Source organism: Gracilinanus agilis, chromosome 4 (genome assembly GCF_016433145.1).
Source record: "Gracilinanus agilis isolate LMUSP501 chromosome 4, AgileGrace, whole genome shotgun sequence".
Classification (NCBI taxonomy): Eukaryota; Metazoa; Chordata; class Mammalia; order Didelphimorphia; family Didelphidae; genus Gracilinanus; species Gracilinanus agilis.
Genome location: NC_058133.1, coordinates 465561215 through 465576259, shown reverse-complemented (window position 1 = coordinate 465576259; position 15045 = coordinate 465561215).

The window sequence follows — 15045 nt, the reverse complement described above, 5'->3', positions numbered from 1 at the left end:
GTGAGGTGAACCGTAACTTCTTAAACCTCTATTTAAGGAGGGGCCCAGACCAGTTTATCTACTCATTTCTTACCTGGCTACACTTGAAAATATTGTTTAAAATTTTCCCAATTGCTTGTAAAAAAATTTCAACTTAAAAAAAACTTTTTAAAACTTTTAAATTTTCATTTAAAAAAATATTTTTCCATGTTTACATGATTCATTTTCTTTCCCTCCTCTCTTCTCTCTCCCCTCCCAGAGGTGACAAGCAATTCCACTGGATTATACAAATTTTATCATTTGATATCTATTTCCCTATCATTCATTTTTACCATAGAGCAATCTTTTAAAACCAAAACCCCAAATCATATACACATACAAACAAGTGATAAGTCATAAGTTTTTCTTTTGTGTTTCTACTCCCATAGTTCTTTCTCTCAATGTGGATAGCATTCTTTCTCATAAGTCCCTCAGGAATGTCTTATTATATTCCTACTAATAGTAAAGTCTATTACATTGGATAGTTCCACAATGTTTCACTTTCAGTGTACAATGTTCTCTTTGGTTCTGCTCATTTTACTCTGCATCAGTTCTTTCCAGTTCATATAGAAATCCTCCAGTTCATCACTCCTTAACAGCACAATAGTATTCTATCACCATCAGATACCACAATTTGTTCAGCCATTCCCAAATCGAGGAACACCCCCTTATTTTCCAATTTTTTGCCACTTCAAAGAGTGCAGCTATGAATGTTTCTGTACAAATATTTTCATTATTATCTCTTTGGGATACAAACCTCTCAAAGGGTATGCATTCTTTTAAAGTCCTTTGCACATAGTTCCAAATTATCTTCCAGAATGGCTGCATTAATTCACAACTCCACCAGCAATTTTTTTTAAATTTTGAGTTCCAAATTCTGTCCCTCTCTCCCACCTCTATCATTGAGAAGGCAAGCAATTTGATATAGATTATACCTGACAGTCACACAAAACATATTTCCATATTAATTATGTTGTGAAACACAGACACTCCCCCAAATGAGAAAAATAATCAAAGTTTTTTTAAAAGCATGCTTTGATCTTCATCAGACTCCATCAGTTCTTTCTCTGGAAGTGGATAGCATTTTCCAGCCTAAGTCCTTCAGAATTGTCTTGGATCATTCTGTTGCTAAGAATAGCTAAGTCATTCATAGTTGATGATTATACAATATTGCTCTTACTGCATACACTGTTCTGGTTCTGCTCCCTTCACTTTCCATAAGTTCATATAAATCTTATTCAGGTTTTCCTGAAAGTATCTGATTCATTATTTCTTATGGGATTGACTTTGATGTTTTATCTCAGAGGTCAGACCCCCTGGGGTGAACCTAGCTGTTGGAGTTCATTCATAATGGTTTTTGGAGACAGCTTTTGGGAAACAAATTTAACCAACTACTGAGGGTCATAGATAGATAGCTTAGTCAGATTTTGGAGAACACATAGATCATAGATAGAAACAGGGAGCTGGTAAATTAGCTAGAAGACCAGAAGGCTCCCTCTTGAGAGGGACATAGAGGATTTTGGGAAACTAGATCCCTTAGAGTTAGGGACCCCTTGTTCTGATCCTCAGTTTGTATCCCCTCTTAAAATAAAAGAGATATTATTTTTTTATATCAATTGTTTCCAAGGTGTTTTTGTACAACTGGCCCAGTGAGAGAAAGTGATTCAGTTTCACTCTCACTAACTGGAGGTTAGAATACCCTGAGATCCCTGATGGGCATTCTAGGGGGTCCCTAAGTGAATCTACCATTATCCCATCTGTGGGTCTCTCCTCATACTCTTTTTTTCTGATATAGATTTAGTAGTGGTATTGCTGGGTCAAAGGGTATGTACATTTTTAACTAGTATAAAAGGGAATTCTTTGTTCTCTTTGTCTATTCTGAGTTTACACTTGTGAAAGGGAATCCTTTATTCTTTTTGTCTATTTTGAGTTAACACTTTGGTTAACAATAATACCCCTACTTAGTACCTCACCAGATTGTGAAAACAGGATTAATTCTCCTTTGTCTACTTTTAAATTGAATCAACAAAAGCTTGAACACCCTACTTAGCACAAGGTGGAGGAGCTCTCTACCCTTTCAATTCAATCAGCCAGGAAATGAAAATTCATATGGTAATCAGCCATGAATCTGTAAACTCTTTTGATGAGTATTCACCTCTCCAGAAGGTGAGAAGTGGTGCCCTTTGGTCAATGTTGGGCAATTTGGAAGCTATGATTGGCCCTTGTGAAAAGGGGAAGGGACAAGAAGCCACTATAAAAGGATCTGAATTTCTGAGGCTAGGGAAGTCAAGAAGGAAGTGGGCTTCAATAAGAAAGTTGGCCTTAGGAGTCATCTTCAGCCGGAGTCATCGTCTTGACCTATCTCTTGGAGGGAACTTGGGTGAGTGAATAGCTGGCTTTCCTTTCCTGTCTTCTGGAGAGAGTTAAATTCTGGCCGAAGGTCAACAAGACCTGGCTGAGTCTAGCACCAGAGCAATATTTAGATAGATAGGCTAAAGGTATTCTTTACCATTCAGTATTTCTTTACTTTCACTATTTTCACCTCTTTTGTAAATAAAAGCTATTAAAAGTCATTTTGACTTTGAGCAATAATATTTTAAATTGGCAACTACCATATTATTTATAATTTTCATATATTTTAGTCACACCATTAAAATTTAATTCCTATACTAGTGGCACTCTTTTTAGACCTTTGACTTTTCTATCATGCCCTCTATCATCCTGTTAGTGTCCCAGTATTTAGAATAGTGTCTGGCACATAGTAGGTTTTAATAAAGATTTGACTATTGGCAGACTGACATTGCTGAAGAAAATGTCTTCCTGAAACTAGCTACCCCTCCTTTTCTCCAGCCATCCCCCAATGGCATTCACTCTGACTTTCATTTGCCTCCCACTGGAATTCTGACTCCTGCCTTTGTGAACCTTGAGATATTCCCACTTTTAGTTTGGTTACAATACATTCACTCTAATGATCTAATTACTAATTCTGAGAACTCTTCCCAGATCTTCTACTTCAGGTGGTCCAACCAGATACCTAATCACTTCCCACTTGACAGTTTCACTGGATTTCTCTATTTTCTCCAGGAATGCATCTTCCTGCAAGATCAAATGAACTATGAAACTCACACCTCCTTAGGAATCCCTGCCCCTCCTTCCCTTTGATGGGAGAGGGTGATGGATGGACATTGGAGAGTTACTTCCAGATCCTCTATTCAAGTAGGCAGCTTAGGACAGACACAACATTTCCCACTTGGTTACAGGACTTCACCCTGCCTCCTTCCCACAATTCTAGAAATTCTTCTGTGAAGAATTAAATTTTGAGGGTAGGAGTTTGAACAAAAGTCAGGAGAGCAGTTTCTTAAATATAAAACACCTTAGTTTATTATTAGGAAAATGTGGATAGGAAATAGGAAGGAGGAAAGTGAGAGTAATCTTATAGTAGCTTATAACTATACGTAAGATCCCAATTCTATCTAAAATTTTTTTTTAGAAACCCTAAATCTATCTGCCTTCAAGGGTAGTGTCTTCTGCCAGAGTTAGGTTCCGACCTAACTTTTCTACTCTGACTATCTAATAATTTACCCACTATCTATCTACCTATCTATCCAAGATTGTCAATAATCAATAAGGCTGACAAGGCCTTAAATCTATTTCTCAGTCTCCTCATAGTCCCAGAGAGAGCTAGCCACACACTCCTCTTTTCAGGAGACCCAGAGACAAAAAAGCCCCTTCCAACTGCCAGCCATAACTGACTCTCACCCACATCCTTCTAACTGTCACCAACTAACAGTTTGCACAGCAAGGGGACTCCTACTCAGAAATCTTATTACTCCCTTGCCTCTTAAATAGAAAAAAGGGAGAAATTAAGGAAAAAAATCTCAACACTTCTATTCCTTCTCTTTTCCTCTCCCTTTTTTTTCTTTTTATGTGTCGTCTTCCACTATTACTTTGTGAACTTCTTGAGGGCAAACGTTCTTTTGCTTTTTTATCACTATAACTTAGCACAGTGTCTGGAACATGCCTTAACACTTGATAAATATTTCCTGTAGGTCTAGAATATCTTAGTATAATCAAACAATCTAGCTCCTTTCTATCATTCTGGTCTTCTTACACATTACTTTCTCCTTTGTATACTCTACAATCTAACAATACTGACTGCAATACTGTTTCTCAGACACAGCCCTTCATCAACCTCTATCTCCCAACTCACTTCCTTTGCACAAGCTGAATGTACCCTGTTCCTCATCCTTGAATCTAAGCATTCCTGGTTTATTTCTTTTTTTTAGGCCCCTCCCTTAATTTAACATTTGATTTCCCAATTACATTTAATAACAATCTTTCACATATGTTTTCTAAAATAGTAATAGTCAAATAGTCTCCTTTCTTCCCTACCTTCCCCCCACCCTGAGATATTAAGCAATTTTATCTGGATTATATATATGTATAATCTTGCAGAACACATTTCATACTGGTCGTGTTGTGAGAGAATATTTATATAAATCCAAAATCCAAAAACAAAATGACACAAATAAAGTATAAAAAAGTATGCTTAGGTCTGTATTCAGACTACATTGGATCTTTCTCTAAAGGTGGATTTGTCTTTGTCATAAGTCAGTGATGGCAAATCTATGATATGCATGTCAGCACTGACACGCATATCCATTTTTGATGACTGTGGCCGCATACAGAGAAGTATGGGGCCATATGCTGAGGAAGAAACATTTGCTGAAGTGTAGTGTAGACACTCTCTGCACTATAGATGACAATTCTACCTATATTAATTTACCTCTTGGTTTATTAAATACCATTATATATTACAATGATACATTTTTGTTATTTAAACTATAAATATCGTGAAATTATGTTTTTTTCAAAGTGACACACCACCCAAGTTATGCTTGGTTTTTTGGCGAATTTTGAGACACCAGCCTCTAAAAGTTGCCCATCACTGTCCTTCAGAATCATCTTCAATCATTGTATTGCTCAGAATAGCTAAGTCATTCACAGGTAATCATTCTGCAATATTGCTGTTATGGTGTATGGTGTTCTCCTATTTCTGATCCATCCACTCTTTATCAGTCCATGTAGGTTTTTCCAGGTTTTTCTGAGATAACCTCACTTGTCATTTCTTTTAGCACAATAATATTCAATCACAATCATATACCACAATTTATTCAGCCATTCCTCAATTGATGAATATCCCCTCAATTTCCAATTCTTTGCCACCACAAAAAAGAACTGATTTATAAACCTTTTTGTACAAATAGGTCATTTCTCCTTTAAAAAAAATCTCTTTAGTGTACAGACCTAGTAGTAGTATTATTGAGGGTATACATAGTTTTATAGCCCTTTGGGAACAGTTCCAAATTGTCCTCCAGATTGGTTGGATCAATTCATGATTCCACCAGTAATGCATTAGTGTCCCAATTTTGCCCCATCCTCCCCAACATGTGTCATTTTCTTTACTTTCATATTAGTCAATCTGATAAGAGTGGGATGGTCATTTTAATTTGCCTCATAGTCATTTTAATTTGCAACTCTTTAATCTTGATTCCTATCCATAGTCTTCCCCTTTACAACCTAATTATATCTCTCAGCCATTTCTCACACACAACACTCTTTCTCTCATTCCCCCTCCTCTGTATTTAACTGTTCTCTATGCCTAGAATACTCTGTCTTCTTTATTTTGCCTTTTGTAATCCATGACTTTGTTATAATGAATTTCTGGGACAAGATGGGTACCACTTTGAGTGACAAGATCGTCAGTTGGAGACCTCGGAATGTACCCAGGTGCCATGAGCCAGGGCCAAAAGTCAGTTGGAGCCAACCCTATAAATACCCATCATACACAGTACAAGATAGCTCATTCTGGAACAATCCTGGGGGGTGGGTGGTTCAAGAGAGAGGGAGGGTAAGCCCTATATCTGCAATTCAACTTCCTTGCCTGAAAGATCTAGAGAGCTATTATATCTGCCATCAATAGACCTGAGAGAGAGCAGTACCACTGACATTCAAGAAGATCATCAACAGTTTTCCCTATTCTTTGGCTTGGCTCTGGTCAGGTCAAGTTAGTGAGAGGGTGAAGAATCTCCAGCCTCTACTTGATCCAGCAACCTCTATAGTTTTGATCATCTCCTTAGATAATTAGCAATGGCATTCCACATCCTCTATCCTTTCCCTTGTTTCTAGCCCTGTTAAAGCAGAATTAAATACAGTTGTTCGATACCAAGTCAAAGACTGAAGTACCTTTCCTGAGTGGTGAATATATCTAAAGCCATTGGGAAGGGGAAGATAGTTATGCAGTCACTCATAGCGTTATCCAATCAGTGCATTAATAGCCCATATCAACATTCAAACCAACCCCAGGTTGAGGAACTAGAGAAGTTGATAACACACACAACTTCTCAGTGGTTCCCTGCCTGGGCAACGGTTGAAAGGAGACAGCTTGGCAGGCTCAGTCCAGCAGAGCCTGTCAGGTGGGGAGAGGCATAGCCCTTCTGCCAGTAGCACTCACACAGAGGTCAGTGTCTGTGTGTGTGTGTGTGTGTGTGTGTGTGTGTGTGTGTGTGTGTGTGTGTCCTCTCACCCCATTTTCTTTTAACAACTTGTAGACAGGCAACAAACATTTATTAAAGTTATTAACTCTGTGCTAGTGCTAGGGATACAAATACAAGGGAAAAGAAAGAAAGTAAGGAAACTACATTTTCATGAAGGAAGACAACATAGGGGAGAGAACTGAAAAGGAGTGGGAGTTTGGGGAAAGCACCAATGTAGGGGTATGTTGTTGAAATCCAGAAGATCAGAAGCATAGCTAGGATGAGAATGAAGGTTGTTCAGCTTGGACCCCTCTCCCAAACAGAGACCCTGGAGAGGGAACTCACCAAGATTAAAAAGGGGGCAACATGTTAGACCAATTTTCCTTGGGAAGATGGATGTTCCAAGGTGAGGAGTTTCCATATACTGAGGGAAGCATTCCAGTTGATGCACAGTGTTTAAGTACAGAAAGCAAAAAACACAGTCAGAAAGGGAATTCCTGGTTTCCTTCAAGTTTCATCTTTCCCACAAGACCTTCTCTGAACCCTCCAGATGCTAGAGTCTTCTCCAAAGTTATCTTTTATGTATTCTGCACATATTTTACATATACCTAGATATGTGGCTATCTTCTGAATTAGAACATAAAATTGAAGGCAAGGACTTTCATTTATCTTTGTATTTCCAGTGCCTGGGGAAATGCCTGGAATATAGTGTCCCTTGATAAATGTTTGTTGATTGAGAACATTAAGGTACTGATGATGAAATATAATAATAGGATGAATGTAAAGACACTGATACACTGAAGTGGAAATGAGGACATGAGAATAAATCATCATTTTAGTTAAACCTTATAGTAGGCATTTAATAAATGCTTATTAAATTGAATTTATAAAGCAGTTGTAATGTAGCAGAAAGCATAAATGATTTGTAATGTCAAGACCTGGATCTAAGTCTCAGTTTTGACACTTATTTTTTATGACTAAAAGCCACTTAATCTGTCAGCCTCAGTTTTTTCCTTTGAAAAAACATGGGATAACATTTGTATTACCTATCTTATACTAATTCTTTGGAAAAGTGATTCGTGAACTATAAAGCATTATATATATGGCAGTTATAAAGTAAAGTTGAAACCATGTGGTGAATGGTAAAAGAATGGGCTAGAATTCTTAAAGGAATAGCTGAATAATCATTTTGCTTGGTTTTCTCAGCAATTAGAGAGATTATTAAAAGACTTGCTGAGCAGCAACAAAGTCCAAGTTTAAGCCAAGAGCTTGTTTGTATAATGGCAGGCTGATTTTAGAAGAAATTCTTTAACTGGGATACCAGTAATCTGGTGATCATTGTAAATTATAGTATACAATGACTTTCATCAGACTAATAGCCACCAGTTGCACTAACAGGTGCTACTAACAAGAAAGATTCTTGGTTAACGAGAATGTAGGAAATGCTTTTACTACATTGTTTGGAAAACTTATTATACTGTTTAAATCTAACTAGAGAAACTCAAATTTCAGACTGACCTCAGTCATTCTCCAGAAATGCTAGAGGTAGCCACAAGGAATTTTGGGTTTCCCCAGGACTTAGATCCACTCAAAACATTCTTGTTTTGGGTCCTTAAACATGGATTTTGTTTTGTGTCTGCCCAAGCTTGTGTTATGTTGTGCTTTGGCTTAGGCCAAATTTAATTGAATATTTACTTTTACTCATACCCATCTCACTATATCTTGCTTTCAACTTTCCCTCTCGGCAAAACTGCTTAACTGTATGTAGAGTTCATGTGTGGGTATTCTTGCCTAAATCCTTTATATATAAATCTTCTGGAACTTGAGGTTTGCTCTCCTCTACCAAATAACCTAATAAATTTCTTCTAAAACTATTAGACTTGGGGATTTGTTCTCAGGAACAATAGGGACTTCAAGAAAAGCATAACAGTGTTATAAATAAAATTTGAGACCCTCTTTTGGTGAGTATGTGAAAGTTTTATTTCATTCTGGCAAGAATAGGCATGTACTGCAAAAAGTGGCACATGAGTTGGCTTGTCATGGCAAGCTTTCTTTTATCCCTAATCCTAATGCAAATTCCTTCCCCTCCATTCTCTATTGACTGAGTACTAGGATGTGCACAAATTTCCCAAAATGTCTCTATATATTTCCCCTCTACATGTTCCCCCTCCCATTCGATACATTGCACTCCACCCCTGGGATGTGTCAGTTAATATATATGAGCTAATTACACAAGCATAGTTTGAATAAAAGTTCAAAAGTTTAAGCAGATGAGTTGAAAACTAGATGAAACTGGTTCAAACTCGACTGAAAACTTAGCGATGTCCTTAGCTAATACTGTATTTCCCTATCTGGTCTCAGGAATCCTGTTTTTATAAGACAAACAACATTTTTCTGTTTCATCTTTTTTCTCAATAGAGATTCCTTTTTTAAAAAAGTATCTTAAGGGGCAGCTGGGTAGCTCAGTGGATTGAGAGCCAGGCCTAGAGACGGGAGGTCCTAGGTTCAAATCTGGCCTCAGACACTTCCCAGCTGTGTGACCCTGGGCAAGTCACTTGACCCCCATTGCCTACCCTTACCACTCTTCCACCTATAAGTCAATACACAGAAGTTAAGGGTTTAAAAAAAAAATCCTAAAAAAAAAAAAAAGTATCTTACATATTTTGGCATAATAGTATGGTACAGAGCTCTCACTGTGCTTCTATTTGTTTAGCCTATCAACCTGGAAAAGCACAGAACCATTAACGTAGTCAACAAAATCAAGTCTTTAATCAGGAAAGAGACAGGTCCTTAATATTTGACTGCCACACAGTGTAAGGGGGAAAAAGGAGTTCTTTGGGTTCAATATATAAAAAGATGGTCACCAAAGGATTGAACTATTATCTATCCTCAATTAAGAATAATCTCAAGTCAAAATTTGACTTTTATGGTAATTTATTTACAATTGAGAAGAGAGAGAGGAAATAAGGAAATAAGAATCTAACATGGTAGGTAATTTAATATGATCCTCTAATTAATCCAGGTAGATCTAGTTAACCCTCAGCTGAGAGTCAGAGGGCCAGAGGCCCAGAGGTGAATGGAGCAAAGCTTCATTCGCAGAGTCTAATAAAGAAGTTCCTTAAGAGAAGTTCAGGAAGATTCAGTCTTTAAACTCACCAAGTAGAATTCAAAAGAAGATATTTAAAGCAGTCTCACCAAAGTCTCAGCATTCCAGCCAACACTCCTCCACGGACCAGAAGAGCTCCTTCATTAGCCACCCTCTTCACCAGAAGCTCCCCGCTGACTGAGGACCTTCTCCTTTTAAAGGGGTCACTTATGCTTCCCTTCCTGTGTCTCCCTCCTAATTTGCATGTCAAATCACAATAGATGCTTCTCATAGTACTACCTAGAAGGCAGTCAGTTGATTCTGATTCATCACTCTCTCTAGCACACTTGGGGGGTTGGGACCTCCCAGAATTTGGAGGTGCTCTCACCTTTGGTGATTAAATCTAAAGATGGGCAGTGTAGACTTAATCTAATTATCACAACAGAGCCAAGCCTAAATACCACACAGAGTTGAACCCTGGGGGCTCTGGGGACAGTGACTCTGAGAGGATCACTGCTAGATGATTCTCTAAAAAATAATAGAACACAGGGATCTTATATACATTTTGGGGAATTAAGCACAGCAAACATACACTGATAGGTTGTAAGCAAGTTTGGGAAAGAGGCTGTAGCCAGAGGCTGGGGTATCAAGGAGTATTCTACTACAATGGATACTAAAAGGATGGTTCCTGCTGTAATGCAGAGATGCAATCAAGGCATTTACCCTTGCAAAACCTAACTGTAGAACTTCTGGCAGTTAGCCAGCTTTAGAACTCTGACAAAGGTTGGTTGGTCCCAGAAGCTTGTGAAGAGCAGAGGGGCGAACTGGCCTTTGAGCTGAAACCTTGCCTTGAATCTATGATTTTGTCTTTAGACATTTAGAGCTTAGCTAACTTCTCTGAACCTCTTCCCTGATCTTCCCTATTTCAATCCCCTATTACCTTCCTGATTTTCCTGTGGGCTTTGGGAGAAGGGTTGATTTTTGGTTGTAGCAATTAGACTTTGAGGATTTAGTTCCCCATAGACAAGTAGGGCTTACCCTTGAAACAAACTATCCCCTGCTTTATTATTTTAGTACTCCCTAACCTCAAGGGCAGCCAAACTTCCCTGGCTGAGAGAGAGTAGGCTCTCTCTCAGTCCAAGCCATTCCTGTGACCCTCCACCTCCTTGAGCTTCTCCCTAGTGGCTGTTAGGGAAACCCTGAACTCCTCTCTCCTTTATAATCAACCCTGAAACTTTAATAAACCCCATGTTATCTAATCAAACCCTTTGCTAAATCATTGGCTTGACGATAAGTGAGGGTTGAAGGAGGGAAGAAATAATTCTCTTTATTTTTCTGAGGGAAGCTGGACACATCCATCTTGGGAGGAAGTAGTTGTCTCTATACTTCCTCCTGGAAACCCTTCAGTTTCACTAATAGGGAGGAGCCTTGAGACTCCTTCTTTGTGGACTTGAGAAACTGACTAGAAAGCCCTCTAGTCAGATTCAAACCTAACTGGCCCTAACCTTTGTGTCTGTAGAAATACCATTTTCCCTGAAAGAGTCCAGCCTTCCTTCCCCAGTAACCTCTGTCTCTAGTCTGAGTGTCTCCCTGTTGCAGCTGCCTCCTCTAATTACCTCATCATCTCCCTTACTGTTCATTATACTACCTTGTCCTCTATTTCCCTAAACTCAGCCATTCCCTTACATCTCTCCTTACCACCTCAATCAACTATTGCACCCTCCTTTCCCACTAAAGGACCAAAACCCCCATTTACCTTTTCTTTATTATTTTTTCATTTATTACACTGCACAGGTGTTGGTCTTCTTGGGAATGGATCTCTGATACAATGGGAGAAACTTCTAAGACTAAAAGGCTATTTAACATTGATTATGTCTACTAATCACACCTAACCTGGGATCATTAAGTACTTTAAGGTCTATTGTTCAGTCTGAAACCAAGTCAGTCTAGGACTTCCCTTAAGGCAAGTTCCCAAGGGATGGGGCAAACTTGGGGTTTCCAGATTTCAAGTTGACAAGCCTGATAATCTATTGGCATTTCTGGTATCCATAAATGTTGTTGAAGTATATGAAGCTCCTCTCCTAACTTTAAAAAATCCTTTATTTGACCTTACCTTGCCCTCAAGGCATCAACTTACATCCTTCTTCCATGTCACAGTCAAATTCATTTAAAAGTTCTTTACATTCTTTATATTTATTTTCCTTTTCCCAATCACTTAAATTTTTTATTTATTATGACTTTGACAAACATCAAATAACATTAACATGCCATAAGAATAGAATATAGGGATTTTGAAGAGATTTTAATTGATATTTTATTTTTATATTGCTTAGATTTCCTTTGATATGTTGACTTTGAAAAAACACAGAACTATTAAATAGTCAGAAAAACCACTCTTTCATTAAGGACAGGAGTCATAGGGCTGAGTAGGCCCCTACACAGAGCAGAGCACTACATGCCTACAAGAGTCCAAGGATTGAACTCAGGATGCTCTGGTCCCTGGCCCCTAGGAGTGCCACTGTGCTAGATGATGACTCCAAGGAAAAAAAGAAATTGGGGAGCCCATATACCATTTGGGAAGATCCAAGGGCAGGGAAAAAAGACTGACATTACCATAGCTACAAGGAAATGGGAGTATTCAAACTATACAGACAATCAAACTTGGTAAAGGAATCATAGCCAGAGGCTAGGGTGTAAGGGAAGGGGCTACTTACAATGGATTCTAAAGGCTGGTCCCTACCCAGGTGTGTGGGTAAAGTGTGAGCCTCAAAGTTTATTTTAATTTGCTCTTCTCACCCAATCATAAATGATTTGGAATCTTTTTTCATGTTTGTTGATAGTTTACAGTTCTTCTTTTGAAAACTATCTGTTCAAATGTTATTTATCTGTTGGGGAAAAACAACTCATATTTATTTCAATTCCCTATATATCTAAGATATCATACTGTCAGAAAAAATTTGCTGTAAATATTTTTCCTAGTTTAACTTTTTCTCTTCTAAAATTGAATTTTTTGTGCAATGGTTTTCTAATTTTGTGTAGTCGGAATTATCTATTTTATTTCCTATTACTCTCTCCTTTGTTATCTAGGAGGGGCTGATGAGAGGATCATTCAAGTTATTGGACTTGACCTTGTTTAGCTTGGTTCTGATTTCCCAAATTAGGAGGCACACCAGATAATATAAAAGCAAGAGGTATGGTTTTATTGCAAGCTCGAGCTTGGGCCCACAATGGATCAGGGAATGAGAGGTCTAGCCAGCTTATATACAGTTTGAGTTCCAGGAACTGGGGGGGCTAGATGTTAACATATGCTTCCTATCATCCACTCACCAGATATTACTGGTTGGGGGTGTTTCCTACCATTCATTAGGTGTTGCTGTTTGGGGGTCTTCCTGCCATTTACCAGATGTTACCAGTTGGGGTTTTTTTCCTGCCATTCATTAGGTGTTGCTATTTTTATCAGCTCTTATACCCAGTTGGCTTCCAGACCCAACAACCTCCTGTTAGAAGCTTCAATAATCCAAATATAAAGATAGAAAAGGAGAGTCCGCTTAAGACAAAAAGGTACTCAAGATTGGTACTTAGTCCTTCAGGATCTAAGACCATTAGGCTGGGACTCTTGCCTAGGTCAGTTCCCAGTGTTATATTAAAGGAGGTCACTAACTCTATTTGATGTATATGAAGTTGATGTACAGAGAGTTTAGGATGGTACTTCTCCTTTTATAACAGTTGCCCAGGCAGGATCCTTTAGGTCAAAGTGATTTATCCCTTCAGGACCTACCTGGGGTTAATTGATATTATTAAATTGGGCTCTTCAGCTGGGATAACATTGGTAATCTGACTGCGTGACTCCCTTCCCAAAATAAGCTTTGGAAACCAATTCAGGAAGGTACTTTAAACATGAATGTATTTGGTAAGGATAATGGTAAGGATTGAGGTATTAGGAGACCCTACTTTAAATTGATACTAATGAATCTCTAACTGCAGGCAAATAAAGGAATCAAGATGATAACTTCTCTCTGGTCCAGCCTGGCCAGGGCTAAACCAGAGTAGGCAAACTGCTGTGAAATATTCAGCTTCTTCTGTAGATCTTAAGCCTTAACAGTTGAGATATGTAAGAGGGAGATTTTAGGTATTTATACATATATTTTTTTAAAATGTGGTCGCCAGGAATCAACAATTCAGATTGATTCCATAATTAAAATAGACCCAAGTCAGGATCAGGTTTATGGTAGTTTATTTTACAATTAGGAAGGAAAAAGATAGGGAAATAGAGAGAGGGAGAGGCTAGTCCAGGCCTGGAGAGGCCTGGATAGAGAGAGAGGGTTAAAAGGCTAATTAAACTAGGCTACAAGCCACAAGACCTTAGAAATCAGAGAGGCTATAAGCCTACTTAAGGCAGAGTTTGGAAACGCCAAGGTAGGCCAAGGAAGTCAGCCTAACTTACCCACATGACAATTCAGAGTAGGAGCATTCTGTGGTCTCAGCCGGAGCACCTTCAGCACCCAGTCCAAAGCCGGAACTCCTCTTACCAGCTTGTAACCCACATATTTAAAGAGATAGTGTCTCTCCTCATTTCCTGTGGGCCACCTCTATTTCAAGTGGACCAATGGCAGCCTCTACACTGATTTGGACTGCCCAAAGGGCAGTCCCTTGTTCTTGATTTGATCTTATTGTCAGGTGTGATTAACTAACTCCCCCCTCCCCAACTAAGGGAGGTGGGGATGATATAATCTAGATTGTCACAGTGCAATTAAATTATCTCTACTCCCCCTGAGGGAGGTGGGGATGATATAATCTAGATGCCTAGGGTAAGTAGAGTTTTGACTATGAATGGGCTAGAGTTAATTTCATTTACGCAGATACCACCCTTTCCACCCTCTTCTTCATCTCCTGCCCACTTTCCAGATCCCTCCCTGGCCCTGGGAAGCCTAGATAGCTAAAATGATGAAACTCCTAATATCTAGGGGCAGTAGACACAGAGATGGTGGTCAAGTACAAATTGATAACGGTACAGGAAACACAGGAGGAGCTTGCAGGGTAGTGTTTGCAACTCTCTATCTCCAAAGACCAGGATCCACACTGATCTCTAGCCTCCCGACCGGTAAAAGACCTCAGAACCTCTGCCAGGGTTCTCAACTGCTCTCTCCTGAGTCCCGCATGCCTCTCTGGGAACATTCTATCCAACTGACTTATCTGTCAATCATTGAGTGAACTTCAAGCTCCCAGAGATTCAATATAACACCGGACAGGCTAGCTTAAAGCTACAAAGCTTTGGTAAGAAGGTGGGTGGGTGGGGAAGGGAACAATAAGCTTTAGATAGTAACAACTTTTAATAACTTGAGAAAAACACAATAATTTCATGTTATATATTGTGAGATGTTGATATATACCTGCCATCTGCCAGAT